The sequence below is a fragment of the Chroicocephalus ridibundus genome, chromosome 1 (genome assembly GCF_963924245.1).
Source record: "Chroicocephalus ridibundus chromosome 1, bChrRid1.1, whole genome shotgun sequence".
Lineage (NCBI taxonomy): Eukaryota > Metazoa > Chordata > Aves > Charadriiformes > Laridae > Chroicocephalus > Chroicocephalus ridibundus.
The window spans coordinates 172874748-172898490 of NC_086284.1; the positions used below are offsets into that span (position 1 = coordinate 172874748).

The 23743-nt window shown below is 42.3% G+C and overlaps 1 long non-coding RNA gene across 1 annotated transcript; it reads right to left on the minus strand.

Annotated features, from left to right (window-relative positions):
* Nucleotides 1-10404: 10404 nt before the first annotated feature.
* Nucleotides 10405-14913, minus strand: LOC134510675 (uncharacterized). The gene is made up of 3 exons (XR_010069685.1): nucleotides 14662-14913; nucleotides 12038-12550; nucleotides 10405-11679 (listed from the first exon to the last, which is right to left on the minus strand). It is a non-coding gene; the product is annotated as an uncharacterized LOC134510675 (long non-coding RNA).
* Between the last annotated feature and the right edge of the window lie 8830 nt (nucleotides 14914-23743).

The following is a 23743-nucleotide window of genomic DNA, read 5'->3' on the forward strand; positions in this document are numbered from 1 at the left end:
TAATTGCTGCTGATAATTGAACAGAGAGGGAAAAAAAAAAAAAAGAATTGGTTATGTTGATGCTTTAACCACCTACCTTGAGACTCCCATCCCTGGCTTCTGGCTTCCACCCCCCATTTCCATCCTCCACAGCGCGCGCTGCCGCGGTGCCCCTGCTCTTCCAGCCAACCTGCCACTGTCCACGCTGGTCTTAGATGCACCATGGTCCAGCCCCAACCTGGGACTGATTATAGGGAATCATAAAGATGCCTCACTTAAGTATGACTACACATATACAGTCAACATGTGTATTATGTCCTAAAATGCATCCTAACTAGCACATTCATTATGCATATCAACATCACCCAAAACATTTCCATGTTTGTTTATGGATTTACTTGCAAATCATTATGGTAATGCTTTACTTCTTTCCCCGTCCCCCCTCCCCCCGCCCCCCATATATTCGAACGTGGTATATACTGTGAACGTGAGGATACTTTTGTGCAGTGAGGTAGTTGTGCTCCAAGATTACAAGCACATTCCTATGACACACAGACCCTTCCTTTAATTTGCCCCTGTATGACTCTTCTCTCTTCCCTCCCCTACAGAAAACAAACCCCCAAATTTCCCTCCCACTCCCTTAGCTGAGAGAAGACTTGAGAATAAAAGGGCCTGTGTTGCACGTGAAGATCTGTGTATGTATGTTTGGGCAGGAAAAAAGATATCTTTCACAAGCAGCCATAACTGTGTCTCTGACATTTGATAAGGGAGAGATCTGTTTGTGTGCAGAATTCTAAAGCCATTTAATGATCAAAGAGCAATCCTGATTTTATCTTCCAGTACTTCCTCAGTAGTGATAAGATTAATTCTTTTAATGTTACGTTAGGCTGCTCTAACCATAAATAGATGTGTAAAAATACAAACATGCAAGACTTGGGAAGGAACAAGGAGAATGACTTTGTTGGCCAGAGACAGAAGACATTTAAAATACATATTTATACATACTTTTTTTTTCTTGTTTTGATTTTGAATCTTCCTTAATTTTTTTAATAAAAATGTATAAAACTACAAAATTATTGTTTACATACAAACCAAGAGCTGCTTGCTTTTTTTTCTTCTTCTTTTCATATCTTCCTTCTCTGTCATCAATAGAATGCCATGCTGATTTCAAGATTTTCTGACATCTATTCTCTATCCTACTGCTAATTCTGTCTGCCTTCTGCTTGATAGATGGGATGTTGGATGCGGGCCCTTCCCTGCAGGAACTCAGTTGGCACTTGCAAAAACGGCTGTCCCCAGCAGACATCAATTCTGGAATGTGGCAGGGGATCCCCTTCCAGAAGTCAAGTGTGATGCCGGAAATGCTAGTAGCTATTAATATTGCCTGTATTTTTACGATGAAAAATTGGCAAGTGTGATGCTTTAAGACCCATTCCTACCCAAAGTGTTGTTGTGGCTGCTGGCATGAGACCAAGTGGGTGACCTGAGTCTAGTAAAACTAACCTTGTTCTCTCTTTCCCTCCCCCCTCATAAGTATACTCATCAGAAAAATTGAAGCACTGCCATAACTCAAAGAACAAAAATTGTATTTTGGGAGCCCGATGACACAGTAAAACATGAAACTCAAGTCTGATATATTAAACCCTTGAGGAAAATGAACTTTCTTCACAGTGTATGGTGTAAAATAGCAAACTTTTATTCTGTCTTATACAGGCAAAAATTAAAATCCTTAACCTTTATGACCTTTGTGACCTTCCTATAGGTTGGATTATTTAAAAAGTAGTTTTAAGTTTGAAATAAATACAAATTTTGCATTCATAATAATGCAATTGCATAAGTGAGAAAGAATTTACAAATGCATTGGTATGCACAATGTAAGATCTGAAAATCTGAAAATTGGTATGCTAGTCTGCTTTTCAGCAGAGCTATTTCAGCAGCTGCATGAAGTGCCTGTTCTAGAAAGCATGACATTTAACTTACACTGTAATGATTCTTACATTCCTGCCATTTTTGTCCCCACAGTAGCACATCAAAGAAGCTGGTGGCATTTTAGATGTCAGGGTGAATGCAATATTTACTAACTAGAGCTATTCCTAGAGACATGTAGCCAGAGGATAAGGAATTATGGGTCTGTCCTATACTTGGATGTGAAACCAGGAGGAAATCTGGATATAGGACAAACATTTACCCACAGGAATTAGACAGAAACGTTGCACCTAATTCCATTGTCACTGCTGAGCCAAGAGAATAGGAAAGAGGTGAAAGTAATCCCTAGGGATTACAAGTGGGTTCAGGGTTCTTTATTAAAAGATGTGATGCCTCTAAGTCCTGGCTTTACACGCTTAGATAAAAGCCAGGGGAAGGATACTTGGGAAACTGAAATATATTATGATTAAGTTACTTTTGGAAGCAGAAGAACAGTCAGAGCTGGGATTATAGTCAAAATGTTCACATGCCTGAGTGAACAACAATTTCATTAGCCTGTGCTGCCACTTCATCAAGTACATCAAATACACTTCATCAGCTAACTCCCTGTTAGCAGCCGTAGCATGGGGGCTGATAATGGCAATACCACTCTGCAATCCTCCTCGCTCTTTATTTTGAAACCAGAGGAACAAGGAGGCAGAGCTGTATCAGAAACCATTCAGTTCAACCAGCTCTTAAAATTATAGTCAGCTCTGGAACAAACTATTTGCTTGTTTTTGCTGCATGACCTTCTGGACTCCAGCCCCAAAGTGCCCACCACTGCCAGACCTTTTTGTTCCTTTTCCTAAGAGCCACGTCGACCAGCCTCACATAGAAGAGGGCTTCTCTTTCCTTTCTCCTCTCTCCTGTCTTAGGCTCAGAAGTGCCCACTCCTAGGCAAGGGAACAGGTGCCAGAGAGGCAAAAAGAGCAACAAACTACTCCAGATGAGCTCCCTGTGCAACACTCCGGCTAATGTCTAATGTATAAATGATCTATCATGATTTAACCTTTTCATACACCCTTGGTGAGAACAGATGCAAGTCTGATGATTACAGTTCAAAAATGAGTTAAGAACATTGGAAGAGGGCTCAGAAGCCATTCAGAGGTAGGAAGGCTGAGTTGCAATAAGTATTGAGAAAGGACAAATCAGTTTACCAAAAAAGCAGACTAAGAGATATCTCAATTATGGCTATTAGAACAAGCATGGAAAAATTGGTTGCTAAAAGGTTACTGAATCTACTAGACAGAAACTTAACAAGAACTGATGTTTCAAAGCTCAAGCTGAACAAAATAAAACAAAAAAAGAGAGCACATATTTCTTAACAATAGTAGAGTATGATGTTAACCTTCGAAAGAGGCTTTCAGGAGAAGCTATAAGTTATCTGCTCTGGATTTCTTTCTGGAAGGATAAGTTCCAATCAAGCCCAAATTATTGGCCTTGGTACAGGTAAAATATAATGTGACACGTGCAGACCCTGATGTCATGCCTAACAGTAAAATACATGAATAAAGACATTGTATGAGTCTGTGATTATGTGACGGATTCATGGCATCAAAAAGTGAATAACTGAGACAGGAACTTGTCTGTGTAACCTGCTGGTTGGGACCTCTAGCCAGCTTTCGGAGATGGACCTGGGCCCGTGTCTTTTACTTTAGAAAGTCCTGGGGAAATAAAAATCCATGAGACAGATCCTACGCAGCCATGGTTGCAAGACCTCACAGGCAGGTTCCTTTTTACACATTTTCTTACTATTTCCCCCAGCTGCACGGGGCTCTTCAGCCTAAAGGGAGGGAGATGTCAGTCCTGCCCTTGGGGTAGTATATAGCATAGTAGTTTGGATACACTCTTAAGATACAGAGGCTATGAGTCTGTCTCCTGGGTTTAGATAAAGCTTTGCATCAAGTCTCCAATTCCCTGAATGACTGTACTGACCAATAATTAATTATGTACAAGTGGATATTGCCATCGGCACTTGGTTTTGTTAATGAAGTGGTGGGTTCGGTTTGAGATTTAAGTAGCTGCATCTACAGTCCCATTACAGTCAGGGTAGATCTAATCAGTCCAGTCTCACTGGAGCTGAGAGAGATATTCAGCTAACCAGCCATTAGCGCTGCAATTCAGTTGCCCACACAAAGCCACTTGGGATCCTCAGAGCATCGGAAGTGTCTGCAGAGGGCTGGCAGAAACAACCTATGATTTACAGGAGATCCTCATATCCTGGAGCGGCAGCTAAAGGCCGAGGAGGATATCCCACAGCAACCAAAATAGCACTGGACTTCTGCATCTGGGTAGCTCAGTCCATCCATGAGTGTCAAATTTTGGTTAGCTAAATCACTCTCCTGCACCTATTGCCTATATGACTGAATATCTGCTGAGTATGATGGGACACACAAGTAGGCACCCACATTCAGGGGTCTTAATCTGAAGCTGAATGCTACTCAGATTAACTGTAGCTCTGGGGTTCTGTGTCGTGGTCACCGGCTTAAGTCTACACAGAACGTACCTCCTCAGGAATCACGGTTTTTGCCTAAATGCTAGACTGAGTGCCAGGCTCATCACGTGTGGGTAATTGCACCCAAGTGGCTAAACCTTGTGTCCTCCCGAGAGCTCCAAGGCTCAGTCTGGAGTTCCCCTATGAGTTGTAAACATGACTGATGTAAAGCAGTGCCAGTGGGAAGGCTTTCCACATCTGCTGTTTAGGATCAATAGGCCTAAACGGTGATGCAATCCCAGCTTGGATGATCTGAATGTTGTCCTAAATGCCTTATTTATCAGTTTGACGTAACATAAAAATATGTGTATGCTTTTGTTTAACTAGGAATGTATATACAATAGGCAACAAAACAATGTTAAGACCATCATCTATGACGGGGAGAAATCCATTTCTAATTTTAATGTAGACGAGAGATTTTTAAAAGCCTGTAAAGTGAAGCAAAGTTTCTTAATCACTGTCCTATTCTTAAGAATGGTTAACAGTATCTTTAATGAGATCTACCTTTGAATGTCTGTAACAGCCATGGAGTCCTTTTCAGCACATGATACTAAGGTGAAGGAATAGAAATGAAAGTTTATAACAAAAGTTTTCACTTCAGTCAAGGAAAGATCACTGAGGCAGATAAACTGGGCAATGAACCATTACTGACACTAACTTCCTAACAACAATAAAAACAGGAGAATCTGGGTCTTCAACTGCAGACAATTTTATTTGATATAATACCTACTACACAGTGAGTGATGAGGTGAATAGAGAAAGCAATTATCACAGAGCCAGCTGGGAAGAGAGCTAGCAGTAAGCAAGGCAAAAAAAAACCCAATGGCCATCATTTGAAGCCAGAAAATTTGTATTTCTTTTGTCTTACTATCTTACTCCTTTCTTTTCTGTCTGCACTGGCACAGCTGATCCTCTCTGCTAAAACGCTTTGTACAACGCATATCCCAGCCCTATGTGTTCTACCAGTATTCTTCAGCCATCTCCAAAAGCCCCACTGAAGCCCAACATTGTTTAAAAAAATGTAACACAAGTAGAATTATTTGGATCATGTTACAACGAGGAAGATGAGCCCTTGGTTTGCTGCCCTAACCCTATTGCCATTACTGCCTCAGTTCATGCTGTCCCTGGGTAACCATGGGCCGGCCGAGCACAGGCAGATCCACTGTGCCTCCCACACCACCCTAGTCTTGTCCTTCGACTACAGAGCTGCAGGACTTGCACTGGAAACATGGATATCAGATGATGATCTATGCACACTACAGCTTCCACCACACTGTGCTCCTTCATTCAGGGCAGTTTTGTTGGGGCTTTGTCCCACCTGCATTAGGTAAGGGATGCAGAAGGAACTGAGTAAATGTGTGCGATGTGGTTAGCAGATGCAAACCCATGTCCTGTTTTACTTACCTGTGGTGACTTTACTTACCCTTACTTACCTGAGGTGATTTGTGCTGCCTCTTGTAAGCACAAACACCCTCCCAAGGAGGCAAGGACTTAGCCCCAGGAACGGGCACTGCCGCACTATGTTGTGCTCTCTCACACATCCTATATCTGAAGGGTCTCTTCCCTTTCTTCCCGGAGTGTTTCGAGGACAAATACCTCCCAGGCAGGATCCATTTTTACTTCCGTGATGTGGCTGTGAGAAAGGTACAACAGAGTACTGCAGTAGAGCGATGGACAACATGCTCTTTATTTCTAGAACAATGCAGCCTTTTTCTGAGTTGAACAAACACTTTACGCAGCAATACTATCCTTGGCAGTACTACAGTGTTCCCAGCTTCCATGGCCTAAGTAGGTGGATTAAGTTTCTCACCTGATTAATCACCCGAGTGGCCATTGCCCAACCCAGGTGTCTGCAGAATAAAACATCATTACTTACTGACTTTGCTGCTGCAAACTTTTTGAGAGTTTTGATAAAATCCCTTTTTTGCTGGGGGCTCCCTTCCCAGTCACTGCTAAACCATTCATTTGAATCTATTTGTTCTCCAGATCGGTCTCACTGCTTCAGATCTCATACTTTCCCAGCATCCAAGCCAAGCTTTTCATGCTGCAGAACCATCTCCTCTAGTTTTCTTTTGTTTCTTGTACCTCTCCCCCTGGCCTACCAACTAGTCTCAAATTACTATGCCCATTATCCTGTCTTGGTTTTGGACTGATAATTGCTGTCTCAAGTTAAGTTGCTACAAACAAAGCTGTTTTGCCCATCTGGGTTTCATGCTTTCCACCCTCAGTGAGGGGAGATGATTTGTTGAATATTTTCTTCAAACATGGCTCAGCCTGGTTGGAACTCTGCCTGTCTCAAGCCTGTGACACCAGGGCAGTGGGCTTTTCCTGAGCTGCATAAGGGGGATTTAGCTCTGCTTTTAAAGTGTAATTGGAAGAGAAAATATTAAGATTCATAAAGCAGTGAGGGAAGGTATAGCCATTAGAACCTGAGGCAGCAAATAGCCTGTTGAAAAAAGGGGCCTGAGCAGAGGAACACATTTTCACTAATATGCAGGGAGAGGCTGTGCAAAGCTTTCCACGTGTTTTAGCAAATCGTCCCTGGAGAGGCAGCACGTACCATAAGGGTAACCCTAAACCCTGCTTTCAAACTGAAAGTCATTTGCATTCAAAAAGTGTAGCCCCAGATTTGTACACCATGCTTCAGAACTGTAAAGTACAAGAGGCACCAGGTACAAACCATCCCTTTCTAAACATTCCTCCTTCCTACCAAGGTACAGGAAAGCTTTAAGGACTTCTGCTCCCTTGGGAAAGATCTTTGATCTTGAGGTGGAGCCCGTTTGTTCTCCCTCCTCCCAGCTATGGAGGCCACATCAGGCCTCCTTCCCCTCATGCACAGAGGCAGCTCTAGAGAACGTTTGGCCCAGGAAGGGCTGCAGAGAGAAGCTGCTTTTCTGTTTCCTGACTAGGGCTAACTGGCAGAGGTCAAAGCAGTACCATTAATCACCTTGTCATGTGATGGATGGTGATATCCACTCCTTTCGGTGATTACTGTTGCATCTCCCTCCTTATATCAAATCAAAAGCAGGCAAAACATAATGTCAGCCAGTAATTTATTGAGAGCTGCAAGCTAATTCACCCTATTAATAAAGCACACTGGTTGACACGATGAGGATGAGGCCATGGTAAACAACTGAAGTCTCCTGACAGATGAATGGATGGGACTGGTCTCACTGGATATCTATCAGCAGCTCTCTTCCTGAACCTCGCTTGCCCCTCGTCACAGGGCTGCTCCCCTCCTCCCGAGGGGTTTCCTTCCAGTGCAGCCTGTTTGTTGCTGGAACTGATCCTCCACTTCCAGCCTACTGCTCTGGCGTTTCTCACTGCCGTTGGCGGGGTGGGTGGTGGTACTTCTGTCAGTATGGAAGGGATGTCGGGAGCCTTCCCAGTCTCGTAGGAAACACAGAAATTGCAGGCGCCTGTGTGCTGCTTCAGCATCTCCTCTGTCTCCTGTGGGATGGGGGAAGAGGGCTGGTATGACGTACAGCTGCAGGATGAAAGAACAAGTGTGGGATCCCCCATTCGTTTCATGGCGTGTGACATTTATTTCATTACTCTCCTCTTTGGCTAAAGAAGTCCGTTGTAAAAACAAACATTAAGGCTTTGAGAACGCCTACCCCCAGCTGCATCGGGGTGCTTGGTGGCACCTTCTCAACACGCTGCACTGGATCGAGGAAGAAATGTCTGCTGTGGGAAGTCTTATCGGAGGCGTAGCGTTTCTTAGCGTGACTATAAAGAGGAACTTGTGCAAACCGGACGTCTCAGGCTCTCTCCCCACCATCCTGCGACTTGCTGAAGAGGCTCTGTGAAAGTGATCCTTATCTGCAGTCTGGCAACTGTACGTGCGTCTTTGTACAGCCCCACAACCCACTGGCGTGGAGATTCTGTAGGAGTCCTTTCCTCTGAGTGTGGTATTTGCCAGTCCTGAAAGAGTGTTTTCCCTAATGCTACATTGAATCAATATTGTTGCGTTACACCATTAAGGAGAAAATAACACGTTTGCTTAAAAATACAGGTTTTCAAGAATGGAGCAATACTTCAGAAAGACCTTCCATTAGCAGTACTCTTTTTTCCGGTTCACATTTTATCTTAAAACTGTCACTAAAACTGGCAAGAGAATATGAGGGAGGAGGTCACTGGTAGAAAGATAATATCAAAGTTGGCTAGCTTATCTACCTTGAAATGTATCTGGTAGCTATACTAAAATATTATACAATAAATTGTTTTTTAGTAACCAAAACAGACTCCTCCCCATCAAATTTCTCTGGCAGAAGAGCAGAAATAGTTGCAAGCTGCTCTGCCAAAATGCTAATTACTCCCTAGGGAATCATCCAGTTATGCACAAACATGTGCCTGTTTGTCTTCTGCATAATGCATATAACTTAACTAATGCACTTTTTTTCCTTGCACAGGAGATCTGTATATCTGAATTAATATTATGTCAGGTGCGCTTCCAGAAGAAAGAAGCAAATGAACGTTCATTACAGAAATGCAGAGAAGTCAGCCATGGATTTCAAATTACAAAAATTTTTCATGCCTTCTCTGTATAGCAGCCACATACATCTTTCTGTCTTTTAATAACTTTCAGGTTCCCGGGGGACTGCAATGTAAGTCCAACATGGGCTCACTACCAGCTCAGAAAACAGGCAGAATGGATGATGAAGTGAGGAGATGCTCCTCTCTCACTCCCCGCTAAAGGTAATTTGAGGCAATGGGAGTTTCTGTGTGGGAGAATATGTGATGCAAGAACAATCTAAAAATATTTCCTTTTGCTTCCATAGCAACTCCCATGCCAGCATCTCTCTGAATTCGTTAATTCATTCTTTCAGCCCTCTTTGTGGGCTTTGTCCAGTTCGCAGAGGTGCAAAGTGATGTTTACAACTTGTGTTTACAGATGCGTGTCTGCAGTCTGTTCTGGCAGCAGAGTACATCCTCTTCTCTGCTGGCAGCAGCACTTGCTAGGGGAAAGGGTGACAGCCCTAACCCCACGTGCAGAGCCAAAGGACAGCAATTACCCTCTGCAAACTGCATTCTCCTTTGTGCTCTGGCTCATGCTCCATCTGACCCCAAAACATCAGAAGGCCAGCCCAGGCAGCCCTCATCTCATGGGACAGTGTTGCAGAAGCAGTCTCGCTCATGTTTTATTTCTGTCTCTTCTGTGACGTAGATTTAGCTTAGATATTAGGAAGAAATTCTTTACTGTGAGGGTGGTGAGGCACTGGAACAGGTTGCCCAGGAAAGTTGTGGATGCCCCATCCCTGGAGGTGTTCAAGGCCAGGCTGGATGGGGCTTTGAGCAGCCTGGTCTAGTGGGAGGTGTCCCTGCCCATGGCAGGGGGTTGGAACTGGGTGACCTTTAAGGTCCCTTACAACTCTAACCATTCAATGATTCTATGAAATTTATACTTGCAAACTCTCATTTCAGTAAAATACCCTCACTTGCCTCTGTGAGGGAAGGAGACAGAAAGAGGGTGCAAGGCTGTTTGAATTGATTTTTTTTTTTTTTTTTTGGTGCTGACGGGAAATCTTTTGAGCTATTTACATGGCTCTGTTGAACACTTCCAGGTTGGCTGGATTTGAGGGAAAGATGGAAATGAAGTGCATTTTGCTGTAGAAGTCTGCCTTCTGCCTTGTGGCTCTAAAGAACACACTTTACACCCATTAGCTCCACTTTAGAGTGGGTTTGCAACGTGATGACCGAGCAGCACGGTCCAGTGGGTAGGGCAGGGATCTGGGAGTCTCTGCTCCTCATCGTGTCACTAGCTCCTTGCAGTCATGTCTTTCTGCCTTGTGTCTGACGGCAGCAAGGATACAGTACATCTCCTTCTTTATAAGTTATAAACAGAGCCTTGAGTGAAAAGTGCTGTAACAAGAACAGTTTTATTGCTTTCCAGATTTTTTTTTCCCCAAAAAATTATATTATTTTAGAGAATGTGTAAGTGTTCCTGGAAATTCAGTGAGGGTTAATACTGATCTCATCCCCTGTCATGAGATCTCCTGTAAAACTTCTGTGTTTACAGGTGAACAGTTTTAAGCAATGTTGGGTGAGCAGTCGGTCACGTTAGCAAACATCACGCTTCTGTGGGATATGGAGGGTGAAAACAGCTGCAGCATGCCCACCCTTCCACAGGTCATGGTGGACAAGTGCCTAGGCTTGATATAGATTTGTGCGAGGAGCAGTTATCCTGCAGGATGATAACTATGAGGTGAGAACCAGCCTGCTGGCAGTGGTGATGGTGGGAACGCAGAAATCCATGCGAGTAGCTCTGAGACGAGGGCCCCACTGCACTCAGGAGGCTCCTGTTGCTCAGGCACATGGCGTTGGCCAGGCCCTGGGAGCTGAAGGAAGCATCTCTGTGTCTTGAAGCCCAGACCTAGCACTCTTTATTTCTAATCCCAAATTTCTGACACCTTTCTGTAGCGCTCTGAACTTTTCTTTCAGAGTCTTGTCCAAAATCTTCCAGTTCCCCAAGTCAACGCCTTCTCTTAGACCCCAGTTTTTTATATCCTCCTTTGTCAAAGGAACAGAGATTCTGCTGATGTGGCCAAATGGCTGCTGGACAGTCCTTTAGTCCTTTCTGTTCCCTTTTTTTAGTCTTTTGTCACCCTTAGACTAGATTGAAAAATTCATTTTGATCATATTATACTTTTGACCTCAGCCTTCAGCCAAGAAATTCATTAAAATCAAAAGCCAGCATAGACATATGTCAACACCATTTCAGACTCTAATGTGATAAAATAAAATAACAGCAAACCACTTCGGAAGATGCCATTTTAACTAATTCAAAACAGCTGCTCTGCCATCTAGTGTCATTGAATAATGTATGCTAAAACCCAGCTTCCACTCTAACTGCTGAAACACCTCTACCATGTACTTTTCTTTCTAGTGGGTCTTTAAGGTCTGGCACGTGCCTGTATCAGTGGGTGACAGAGAGATGGGTATAAATCAGGAGAAGTCTCCATTCAGAAACTCTCCCACGGCAACAAGGTGAATATAAGTTATCCCTTACATAAAAGGACTGCTCCTTACCTGGAAATGTGAGCTGCAAAGTTAGGCACATCTGAAGAACTGCTGACCTTCTCCCAGTGATTTGTTAGCTCTATGGAGTTCAGTTTATTTTGGGCAGGAATGCACCAGCCCATCGGGAAAATTCAACCTTTTCAAGTCTGCCAGATGTGCATTTTTGCCCCAGGTATCTTCTGCTTCATAGCATGAGGTCAGCTCCAGAGGTGAAAGATTGCCTAAATTAAGACATAGAGGTCTGAATGCCAGTGGTCTTCACTGGATGAAGGGAACAGACTGGAATTTGTTTGCTTGTTTGTTTGTTTTTAATTCTCCCTTTGCATATTTGATATCCCCTCCAAATGAACTTACATTCATCAAGCTCAGGGAACTGTTTGTTTTTTCAACAAATTAATAATAAATAATAAGTGCTAAATACCTTTGTCTATTTTAATGCCACATGTAGATAGTTAGAAATAATTTAGAAATCCCTTTTTTTCAGGGCCAAACACCATTCTTGCCAGGGGAATCAAATACATGGAAATTAGGAGTTATTCATGTATTCTGCCTCTTTCTTACCAAACCAAATCTCCTTACCTAGAGGTTGTCCTGATAAATCTTTAGAAATTGACCTAATTCACCAGAATAACTCCAAATTTGGATCAGTGCTCACAACTTCAATTGATAACAGATGTTTGGCTCCAGTTAAAGGATTTAAATCTTCAGTATGACTTTACACATCTTCTTCTGAAATGTCACAGCTCTTTGTACTTATAACTAGAAGCCATGCCACAGCAAACCAATGCTGTCAATAGTGGAGCTGAAAGAAAACACAGAAAGCACAAGACCCTGCATTCCAGAAACAGTACAAATGTGGTTTGGAAAAGCTCAAATTTGAGGCTCCTAAAACCACGATATAAATCCTGCAGCATGGTAATTGTCTGCTTAATTTAGGAGCTGATGAGAAATACTGCCTTAAGTCTTCTTTCTCAAGCAAGCCCATGAGATTGCCACTTTATGGGGACATAAGCGCAATGAGGCAGATCTCAGCTACTGTTGCTTAAAGGTTTCCTTGAGTTTTTGAGTTCCAAGCCCAAATATATGTTCAACCTGAAATAAGAAGGAAAAAGGAGAAGTCTTTTAGAACTATAGACACTGATTTTATCGTACCATAATGTCTCTAAAAGAAACATTCTTACAGCCTGTCTTGCTGGCAGGATCTCTAAATTCCCGTTTGTTCCCAAAGCACCCTAGTCTGAAGTGCTGTAGAGGACTCTGGAGCCTCCCAAGGTGGCTCTGCTGAACATGAAAAAACTTACTGTTATTGTAGGTGACCGAAGAGATCCAGGTTTTCCCTTGCCCACCAAAGCTGATCAAAAGACAACTGGGTTTTCACGTGTTAAATGACAGCCAGAGACCAGCAACCTTAGTGCATGTGTGTTGTTTAATCTAATGCGCTCCAGTTCTCAAAATAAACAAATGTTCCCCCCTCTCACCAATATTGAGTCACGTTTTGTTTTTATCACAATAGACCCAGCTGTTACAAATAGCTGGCACTAATAATCTGTGGTTTAGACTGATTAGCATCCTATATCCCTTCATTTCTAAAATGGAATTTTAATCAGATGGTAATTCCTTGAAACCTCCACGTCAGTGAGTACTTCCCCAACCATTAATCAATTGAATTTTGCCCTCTATTAAGCTGCTTAAATCCACTTCACATTACTGATTGATAACTTCCATTGCCTCCAGGACGTTGCTGACATACTGTGGGGTTTTTTTTAACATCAGGGCCGTGACACTATTATAAGACTGAGAAAAAGAGCAGACGTTTGCATTGCTGCTGTTGTGGCTTTTCAGCTTTCCCATTTTAAATCCCTGTTTTCTTCAGGGATTTGAAAGTGGGTCATAAATTCATTCCAAAGTGAAATCACTTTCATTGGTCTAATCATGCAAGTACTCAATGTCTCTTCTGGGAGGTCAGTTCTTAGTGTGGAAGTAGCTTAGCTCCTTCTGCTCAAACCCCTTGCATTCATATTTTCTGGCCTCTATGCTTGTTTTTTGTCCTTTTGTGTGGCTGGTTGCTTTTGGTGCCTCTGTGCTGAAACACGGATTTATTTTTAATAAGGAAGTTGGTAAGTTTTGATTCTCCAGTGCAGAAGGATAATAACAGTTGTTTGGGCTAAGACGGAAAATGAAGTTATTTGACTTGAGATCAAATGCTTCCTATATTAATACATTGCAAACTGGTTTACTGGAAATGCGGAGAAGCTACATTAGCACCTCGGGTCATGAACAGCTTTAATGATTTGTCAGGACAACAACATGCAACCTGAGGGAATAATTCTGCAATCCTTGCCCAAGCCAAGGGGATTTAAGTCTCTGGGACTGGGTCATATATCAACTGGCAATAAAGAAAGAAACACAAAGCATGCTCCTCAGGGCAGAGGGTTTTTAAGAGTTCATGATGGAGGGCCCGATTCAGACACGTCCTTTCTTAGATGCCGTTTCTTAGATATTTGCTTTCCCTGAAGCAAATTGGGTTCTTTGGATGCTAGTTTACAGCAGTAAATATGTTGTGTTTCTGTTTTAACCTGGTAATATGTTCCAGCTATGATACACCCATGCATTTAAGTAATTATCCGAAAGGCAGAGCCATGGACAGTAACACCTACAGTCTGGAATTTGGCCACCGGAAGAGAGCAGAGGAAGATAAATCCTCAGAGCCCCAAGGTAGCACAGAAATCACCTTGAAAGAGTAAGCTGAGTTCTCCTCAGGTCTTGCTGCTGACATAGAAAATTAAAAAACAAACCCCATAAACCCAAGCATTTCCATTATGATTACTACTGCTAAACCTAATTAACTCTCAGTGTGTGCCAGGCATATCAGACCTGATTAAAGTCTCCTATTCTGTTGCTAAAAGATAATCCAAGTCCTTTAAGCTTTTATTCAGATGCCTATGATTTCGCTAGAGCACCTGCTGTACTGTATATGCTAATTAGAATTTTTGAATTAAAATGGTCTACAGCACCCATTTATGGGAGGAAAGAAGGAAGGAAGGAAGGACATTTTAGCACGAGCTGACTGCAATGGCAGCTCCTGAAGGAGTGGAGTCCGCTGCTGTCTGCGAGAGCTTAGGATATTTCTTTCTTAATCACCTCTGTTGGAGATTAACTTCACCTTTGTTTCACTTCTACCTTATTGGAATTATGTTCCTTACCTTGCTATGTGTTGTTCAGGCTGCTGGAAGACTGCTGTTTGTGGCTGAAAGTAGCTTTTGGTTCCAGCTGAGAGCAGTTTTTCTTGCTGCAGTGGAGTTCTTCCAAGTTCAGAGCAAAATTTTTTTAAGTAAGTTCCTCATTTTTTTCTGAGGCATTCCACTTCGCACCAGAGCAGACTCAGAACAACTGTGATGACCTTGGTGGTGTCATAGACTGTGGTTTTGACAGGAGAACTAGCAGCACAAGGCGTTGTGTAGTAGGAAGTGACTGTAACCTGAGTTAATCAAAGTCTGCGATATAACACACAAACCAGTTTTGATTATAGTTCATTATCTCAAAGGCTTTAAAGGCTTTAGTGTTGGGAAGGAGAAGGGCAGCTTGCTTGCTTTTATTTTGAAGCAGTTCTAGGTAGGTTCCTAGCTCAGTTATTAGAAAAAGACACATAGTACTTTTTGGTACTTTGTTGTTTGCTAGAACTCCCGAAGTCTCCCAATGTTTGTCTATAAAGATTTACCTAATGCAGTCCTTTAATAACCGGCACGTGTCCTCATTTGTTTCAGGGGAAGTCCTTTCCACTTCTATTGACATTGCAGCCTCCTGTGAACCACTGAGTGTGGAGGTGGAGAATCAGGGGTCCCATTTATAGCTTTCTAAGTCAATAGAAATAATCCCAGGGGAATTTTGAAAGAGATCTTTAATTACTTAACACTGACCCTGGAAAATAATCTCCTGTCAAAGCTAGCTGTTCAGCAGGACATCTAGTCACCTGATGCTTTGTTATGCTTTTTAAAGAAGCAACAAAACAACTTGATGTATTTGTTTTTGTCAAGAATATTTTTTAAGACATTAACTTGAGTTCTGACTTAGAAGTTTGCTAGGCCAATTCAGATGGCCAATTTTTTGCAACAGAAAATACCTACATATGTGTGGGGGAGTTCCTTCAGAAGTGCAACATGATTTTTCTTCAGGCACTGTTCATATTTCAGGTTGACACTGTGTTAGAAAAATACAGAAACTAATTTTTCTTTTCTTTTGGGTTATGCTGTCTGAAATTTATTCCAGTGGCTACAAGAAGTGTTGGTGCAAACTGCAAAATTTTGTAAAGGGAAATCATGCTGAACTAAACCTTGACCATAACCCAGTAATCCTGAGCAGAGAGAATACTTCAAAAGAATGAGTTTCCCCCTGCTCTCACATCAGTCAATCAGTAACGCATAAGTATTTGCATATGTGAAAAGCTGGTACAGTTGGTAGAGTGATAACAAAGCAAGGTTACAGTATTTTCACTGTTGTCACCATCCAACGTTCATAAAAAAAAACAAAAACAAAAAACCAAACAAAAACCCACCCCCCCCAAAAATGTATCTTTTTTGGTTTCTTTTTTGTTTGCTTCATAGATTTTGACCCTTCTCCATTTGCATCTTTAGAATTTTTTCTGCAACTGTGAAAGACAAACAATGTAAAGAAGAGAAGTCTATGATTTAGTGTTACGAATTTTGTACAGCTGTTAATTAAAGCAGGTTTTAATTTCCGTTCTGGCTTCATGTTGTAAAATCATTGTTACAACTGAATCCCTTCTTCAGAGGCTCAAGAAAAACTCCAGAAAGATTTATGGGATAACCTTTCTTTTAATCACTACTTTTTGCTTATGTGTTTACTTTTCTCTCTACCCCTTGCTCGTTCTGTGCACATTTGCCTTCATTTCTGTTGCTTCCTTCTCTGTGTTTGCCATTCTCTCTCATTCGTATTTTCTCAGTGTTTGCCTTTCTCATGCATGCTTTTAACGTACCTTTGCTTTTCTTAAAGCTTTCTGTGTGTTCATATCCTCTGAAGGTGCAGGGTTATGTTTGGCAATCAGTAACTCAGGGGCTGAGTCACCGATCACACTGAATTAATGCTGCATCTCTGGTATCCTCCCGTCACCTTTCTCAGCCTGCTTCTTTCTGACACTCCGAGGATTTGTTAAACTACTGTGTCAGGGCAGGAAAATAGCATAAGCTTGCTCTGAGATAGTTTCTTTCCCCGCTGTGGTCTAGTTTGCTCCTTCTTGGCCTTGCATCATTCATTGCCTTGCCAGAAGCTGTAATATCCTCCCTGCTTTGTCTGCAAATGAGCCCATACGTTTTTGGTGCAGCCCTGTCCTTTTACTCCACTATAGCGAGCCAAAGGGAATGTGCTGATCATGACTCTGCTTCAGGATGTTCGTATTGTGCTAATGCCACAGGACTGGCACAGGCTATTCCCTTAATAGGTGGTATGTGACCAAATATTTTTGCTGTGATCCCAGCATCTCAGCCTCGTTATTACGATTTCCCTTACCATTCCGTGTGGCTCAGTACCTCCTGCGGATATTATTTACAAAGCTAAGATTTTTACCCGTGCATTTATTGATTTTGTATGAGCTCTTCTCAGGATAAAATTTGGGCATTCAGCTGATATTAGCAGGAAAGACGTGATGTCGTGCCGTCGTGTCTGGGAGGCTGTGGCATATGGTAAAATGAGCTGAACAGCCTTGTCCAGTTCCCATTGATACGTCGTTCACCAGTACTGCCTTCTGTCACCTGCAGGAAGTGAAGGGACATGTAACTGAGCTACCATCTTGAATCAGAGCATGAAAATAGACGGGTTATAAGTGCACATCTTCACACCTTGAAAAAATAAGTAAGTGGTGCGATCTCCCCTTGAAAGGAGTGTTAATTTCTTTTTTCCCCATTTCTGAAGCAAAACCTCAAGTTTGAAAAGGAGCAACGCAAAATATTTATGACTCTTGAAATCCTTTCATAAAAGGAAGATTCCATTTAAAGGCCTTCCATATAAAAATCAGAATTATTTTAGGAAGGTAATGGATATGTGGTGATGGAATAAAAATTGAAGGTCATTGATTGAATGACCTGAAGTCGGTTAGTGTTCCTATTCACAGGAGTACAAGAACAGTAACATTAAAGGTAACAAGTTTATAACTGGTATAAAGATACAGCAGAAAAAAATTAACCTGTGAAGCTTCACTCCACTGGAAACTTCAGAAAAGGATAAGTTGAGAATGACCAGTAAAACCTTAGCTACCCTAGCTTAAAAAAAAGGCTTTCAGGGAACATGGTCAGTACAAATTTAGAGATAAATTAAAAACCTCCTCCTTGTGTTAGAATTATTAAAGACATACCTAAATGTTTGATGCAGTGTTTCTGTTGATTTTGCATGCATCTCTGAGACCTTTAGCACTGATTACTCTTGCATAGGCTATCGGACTTGATGTGCCACATCTGATGTAACCGGTTAGTTGCTGTGTTGGTGGGACAGCATGGAAAATCTCTGGGCTTACTTACCTGGGCCAGAGCAGATGCAGATGCAGCACCAATGGGGCTGGACCAGGGGAAATGCAGTGTGAGATGGTCACTGGGGACTTTGGGATGGAGAACACGTACAGCACTGAATGGCACATAGGGGTGGGAGAAGGGCGGGACGTAGCACCCCAACAGGTCCTTACTCCCAGTAGCTCTGCATCCATCTATGGGTGAATATGGAGTTCATGGGGAACTATCAGCTTGACTTCTTTCACAAATTCTAATTTCATCCCACATCATTAACTTTTTTTTCTTTTAAAATCCTGTTCTTTGCACTAACACTCATCAGTTGGTAGAACATAAAAGACTCCTTTTGAAAGTGGCTCATACAAAAATACTCTAATAAAGAAGAGCGTGTCTAGACTTAGTACTGTAGATAATTCTTGCTAGGATAAAAGTAATTTCTATGTTAAAGGGAAAAAGTATTTTTAATAGAACTTTTTAGAAACAGGAACGTTTTCTTCAGTAATATTTTGTGATGGCTGAACTTTGCACACTTCTTGCAGCCCCAGATAAAAAACCGCACCTCTCACTTGCATTCCTATTAATCTTCTCTCTTGACAAGTGTCCTTACTGTTGCCACCACATTTTCTTCTAAAAAAACACCAGTGGGAGAGCTGTGCATAAACTACAAGTCAGCACAAGCTCCAGTCTGTAAGAGCTGAGCTCTTTTACACACAAACAGACAATAAGAGGATTTGAAAGGTTGTCAAGTGTGAGACTTTGGCACGAGGATGTAATGCATCATCATTTCCAATCTCACAAACCTTAGTGGCTGTGAAAATTAAGAACTGCTCTTAACAGCTAATTGTTCCCACACAGGAAGTTCCTGCTTTGGCTTCAGGCCTGAAGAGGGTCCTATGAGCGTGAAAGGTTGCTCATTTTTTCCAGTTCTGACAGTTGCTCTATAAAAGACGTTACCTCTCCCTCCAGACCTTGCCTCTTTCTTAATGGCCAGGGACACCTCACTGCAGCGGCACTGCCAGCACAGCCTCCTGCCCAGTCACCCTGTAGGCACCACCCCAGTGTAGGAGTGTCCGTTATCCCAAACCTGGTGCCTGCCCCTTTTTAAATTGCCCTCCGTCGCTTCTAGAAAATATTTTGGGACACTGCCGGTTTCCAAAAGATGACAGGGATCCAGGATAACAGTGCAAAGGGGACGTCTCGGGATGCCTGTGGAATTCACAGAGCTGCTGGAGAGACTGTGTCTCACTTCTTTGCAGGACTGACAACATGAGCAGATCCGCAGCCTTGCTCATTTTGGCTAGCTAATCTTTAACAGAGTGGCTAAGTAATTTCAGGTTCCAGGTTTTCACCCCATATTTCAGGCATGAGTAAATGCTTCCAAAGGGGATTAATAAGGCCAATTTGACTGCCGAGTGCTGCAGCTAATTTACAGTACCAAGTATGGCTTCACTTCTCTCCCTCCCTTAGCCAGTCTTCCTGGCTGCTGGAAGCCCCAGACAAATGATCAGTGTTTGCATGGGAGATCCTGGTTTCTGCTGCTTGGCCAGGCAATTTGTGAAGTTCACATGCAATGGATCCTGGAAAACCTGGCTGCATCAGACACTGCGCAGTCCACACTCATGGTTTCCCAGTAGAACACAAAGAATGAATATACTGGAAAGGATTCTTAGGATAGAATTTAGGATTTGGTGTTCTACGTAATGGTCCAGTGAGCACTCCATTTTGTTAGAGAAGCCAAGGAGGATCAGCTGAGATCTACGTACCCAGGAGCTACCTGGGTTGGATAGGCAAGCAAGAGGATGGGAAATGCAGTATCCAGCACAGCAGAAAAGAAAGAAGACCAGGAGTGTGAGTGAGGTCTGTCTGCTGTGAAAGGCAGGAAACTAAAAAACAAAAAAAACCCCCCAAAAGTTCTGTAAAGGATAACCAAGTTTTTCTGTAGAGAAAGTTGGCTGGTGAAGAACTTCACTTAGCATAACAAAAATCTTAAGGCATATTAATTTGCAGAATCATTCTGATTCAGATATTCAGATATGATAAGCAATTAGAAAGGAAGTAGCTTCTGGGCATGAAGTCATTTTATTTGTATTTACAAATATCCGCGTGCACACACCCTTACCCACTTATTTCTGTACACACAAACCCACACGTATATATATTTATATCACTGTGCTCTCCAGGATGTAATTGGGGGTGCTTGGCCAAGTACCATCGCCCCGAGCTGCCGGGGCTGGACTGAGGATATTTAAAGCAGGCCCAGGGTTTGGAGATTTTCCATCTGCAGACTGGCTACACAGGGGAGGGCTGGGATGAGAGCAAAGAGGTGGGCAGTTGTAGGGCTGGGGTAATGATTTTTAAAACCATCCACCTTGTCAAATGCAATATGTTAAGGCTCTTCCTCCAAATGCCTTGTTACCTCCGAAATATTACCAAGGAAAAGTTTCCCTCTAATGAGGCAGACAGTTGCGGCAAGTCTCTCTGCTCGCAGAAGGGGCTGAGTGATTCAGACAGGCGGCGATGATCAATGAGCAAAGCAGTGTCTAGCATGTCACGAACGGAACATAAAGATTGGGGACATCTGAAGGAGGGAGCTCAGCCGTCACCACCAGCCTTGCCTCCGGGTCTCATTCTGAAAATCGCAGGGAGAAGCTGTGCTCTTCCTCCCTTGAGATTTGCATAGGACATTTGCTGCATCAAGGATTCCTTCTGACATTTCTAATGGAAACAGCTAGAAGAAAGAGGGAAATCAGATAGCAGAGTGTCTCTGCGCGCTGTGCTGTTGCCAAGCAGATTATGTGCTGTAATCTGCAAGCACTGAACTGTGTTTGAGTTACGAGGAACCTCTCCCTTGCTTTTGTTTTAGCCCCCTGGGAGAGGCGATGTTTCCGGACTGCTAATGTCACAGCGTGACCTGTTAATAACCTGCGAGAGCCTTCCTCCACTCCGCCGCCTCCCGCTCCCCCAGGACCCGGCAGCTGCCGTCACATGGATCGAATGCCTGCCTTGTATGCGGTTCATTGAGAAAAATTCAAGCATGTGGCCTGAGGTTCCCCTGATGACTGTCTGGGGATGATGATTTCTACCATCTGTTCTGGCTGCCTGCGGCTCCCGGAAACACCGAGGTGTACGTTGCTTCTGGCCATACGTGGGATTCCTAATGAAACCTCAGCTGCCGTCCAACTGTCTGCGAATATCAGACGGGTTTGAGTTATCTTTCCGCCAAGAGGGGAGGGAGATGCACTTTGTTTAACTCTTTAATCTGAACCACTACACAGCACGTGCATAATCACAGGGTACAAAGCCGCTGAATTATTAGCATCTGCATCATGGTGGCAGCTGTAGCGTTTGCACGTGTGCTGGGTCTCTCTGATTCGAGATGCCCAGGCTGGTTGTTTCCAGGCTAAATATACTGCCTCGAGTCAAATTCATCTTACTGTAGCTCACTTGGAAGCCCTGTAATTATGCCAGAGATTTATTTGATCCCTTCACTTCTCATTTGTGTTAAAGGCAAGTTTCAGCCGTATAAATTGTATGTCGGTATATGACAAAAGGCTGCTTATCAAATGGTTTAAATGCAGCCGAGGAATCACAGCAGTTTCAAACCTATTTATTGAGATGGAGGAAGTTGCAGCAAATTGATATTAATTTTGGTATATGAAAGAGATTTTAACGCAAAAAGACTTGATAACGAAATAAATAGAAATCACTTGTCTTTCAGGATTTGACATCCTGTCTGTTATTTTCCCTGTAATCTATCATTTAGAAACCTTTACTTGCCGCATGCTGAATATCAGATTTCAGTGGACATTGAGGGGCACTAAATTACTTAGAGGACCAGGATTGACATGAAAGGATCTGACATTTTTTCTTGTTAGAATTGCCTAGACTTCATCCATTGATATTCATGCTGTTTTCTCCATTGATAATCATACTATTTTCTTTGAATGAATAGATGCTCTCAGTAAGAAATCCACTGAGTTTTATGTGGTTGGAAAAATTGTTTACATAGTCAGTGCTGGAGCAGGGTATTACAGAGTTGCTGAATAGATCAGGAACAACTGCTTGCATTTCTTGCAGTTATTGTTCAGGCAGGGCAATACAGAATATAAAACTCGTAAGTGACCTCAAAAAAACAAAAAAAAACCAAAAAAAAAGAAAAGGAAAAGGAAGTAGCTACCCAGCAGTAGGCAGCAGGGATAGCCTTGGGCTGTTAAATGGTACGGGGAGACTATCAGGACATGATAGTGGATGTTTCTCATTTTCAGGTTCACCTTAAACACCTCTGTAGCCTGACCTCACCCACTTGTTTTTAGAGGCTGTTTTTCTACTAGTATCGTGGATGCTAATCAAAGAATGCAAAAACACTTCTTAGCAGTGGCTTGCTGAGGGGCATTCAATTGGTTTTTTGCTCTTAGAGCTTATTTTGTTATGCTACAAGACATAACAGCAATCTGCAAATGCACTCAGCAGGTCGTGCACAGGCGTGGGGGTGGGAGGCAGGGTTCCCACCGCTGCTGGCATTCCTTTCTCTTGTCAACTGACTCAGGCAGAGATGTGCACATACCTCTTACATATGCACACTGTCAGAAATCAATATCAGGGTAGAAGGCTTGAAAGCAGATATTACCAGAAAATCCAATAAAGCTTAGAAAAATATTTCTATTTCTAATTTTCTACTTTATTGATCTTTTTTTTTTTAAAAAAGAAAAAGACATTCAAAGACATGAGAGCTATATATAGAAACGTTTCATGCGTTTATCTTCTCCAACCTGGAATGACCCAATAACTACCTCTGCCTTCATCTTTAAAGCGGTTTTTCTTTTAGCAACAAAACCAAGACTGCTGGCTTTTAGGAAACATGAGCTAGTTAAGCATTGCACACAAATACAGAAGAGGTGGTTTGTCTATAATGTAAAGCCTCTCTAAGGACATTTCTCTTTTTGTGGTCTGGATATAGCAAAACTTCACTGTACTACCAGTTGATGGCCAAAAAAAGAGGAAATAAATAAAAAATAAAATAAAATAAAAACAGAAAAAAAACCCCTTTAATTTTTAAAATAGCTAGCTTTTGGCCTAGAGCTTTTTAAGGAAAATCTGGTATTTCTTTCTTCTCTCTGCGTAGATCCCTGCATCACTTAGGAAAGATTTGACAGATGGAGACAGCTTGTAACAATGTACTTGAAGTTCTGAAAGACTAAATGAGTAATCAAAACCATTCCAAAACTGACTTTTTCATGAATCTGTCTAAAAATACATGTCACAGAGAATTTCGTTCCCCTTCTTTCCACTCCTCTTTTTTTGTTTGAAGTAAGGTGGGTATTTATACTTAGCTGTATCTCATTATGCGTGATTTCCCTTCTCTGTTAGTCACATCACGTCTTGGCTTGCAGTCACAAGTGACGTAAGATGTTGCAAAATGTCACTAATAAATATGTTAAGTGACAGTGAACTAGAAATAAATCATGGAGATCCCAAAGTGAATCTCATCATCAAATTCTTCCATAGTCCACTTTTGATGAAATTTACATTATGATGAAATATCTGAAAGAGGTATTCCGAAATGGAAAATATACCCTGCAATTTCCAGGCCTCAAATGATGGCTGTAATCGTGCTCTGAGGGACAGAGCACAAATGCTTCCCTCCTGCTGTCACTCAAAATATTTCCTTTAGGCTTAGAGGGCTATTAGAGGGATTTGAGTATACATACCTGTGGGAACATTTGGCCTGAAGGGATTCTTTCTTGGTTGCTATTGAGAGTTAATTGTTGCACTG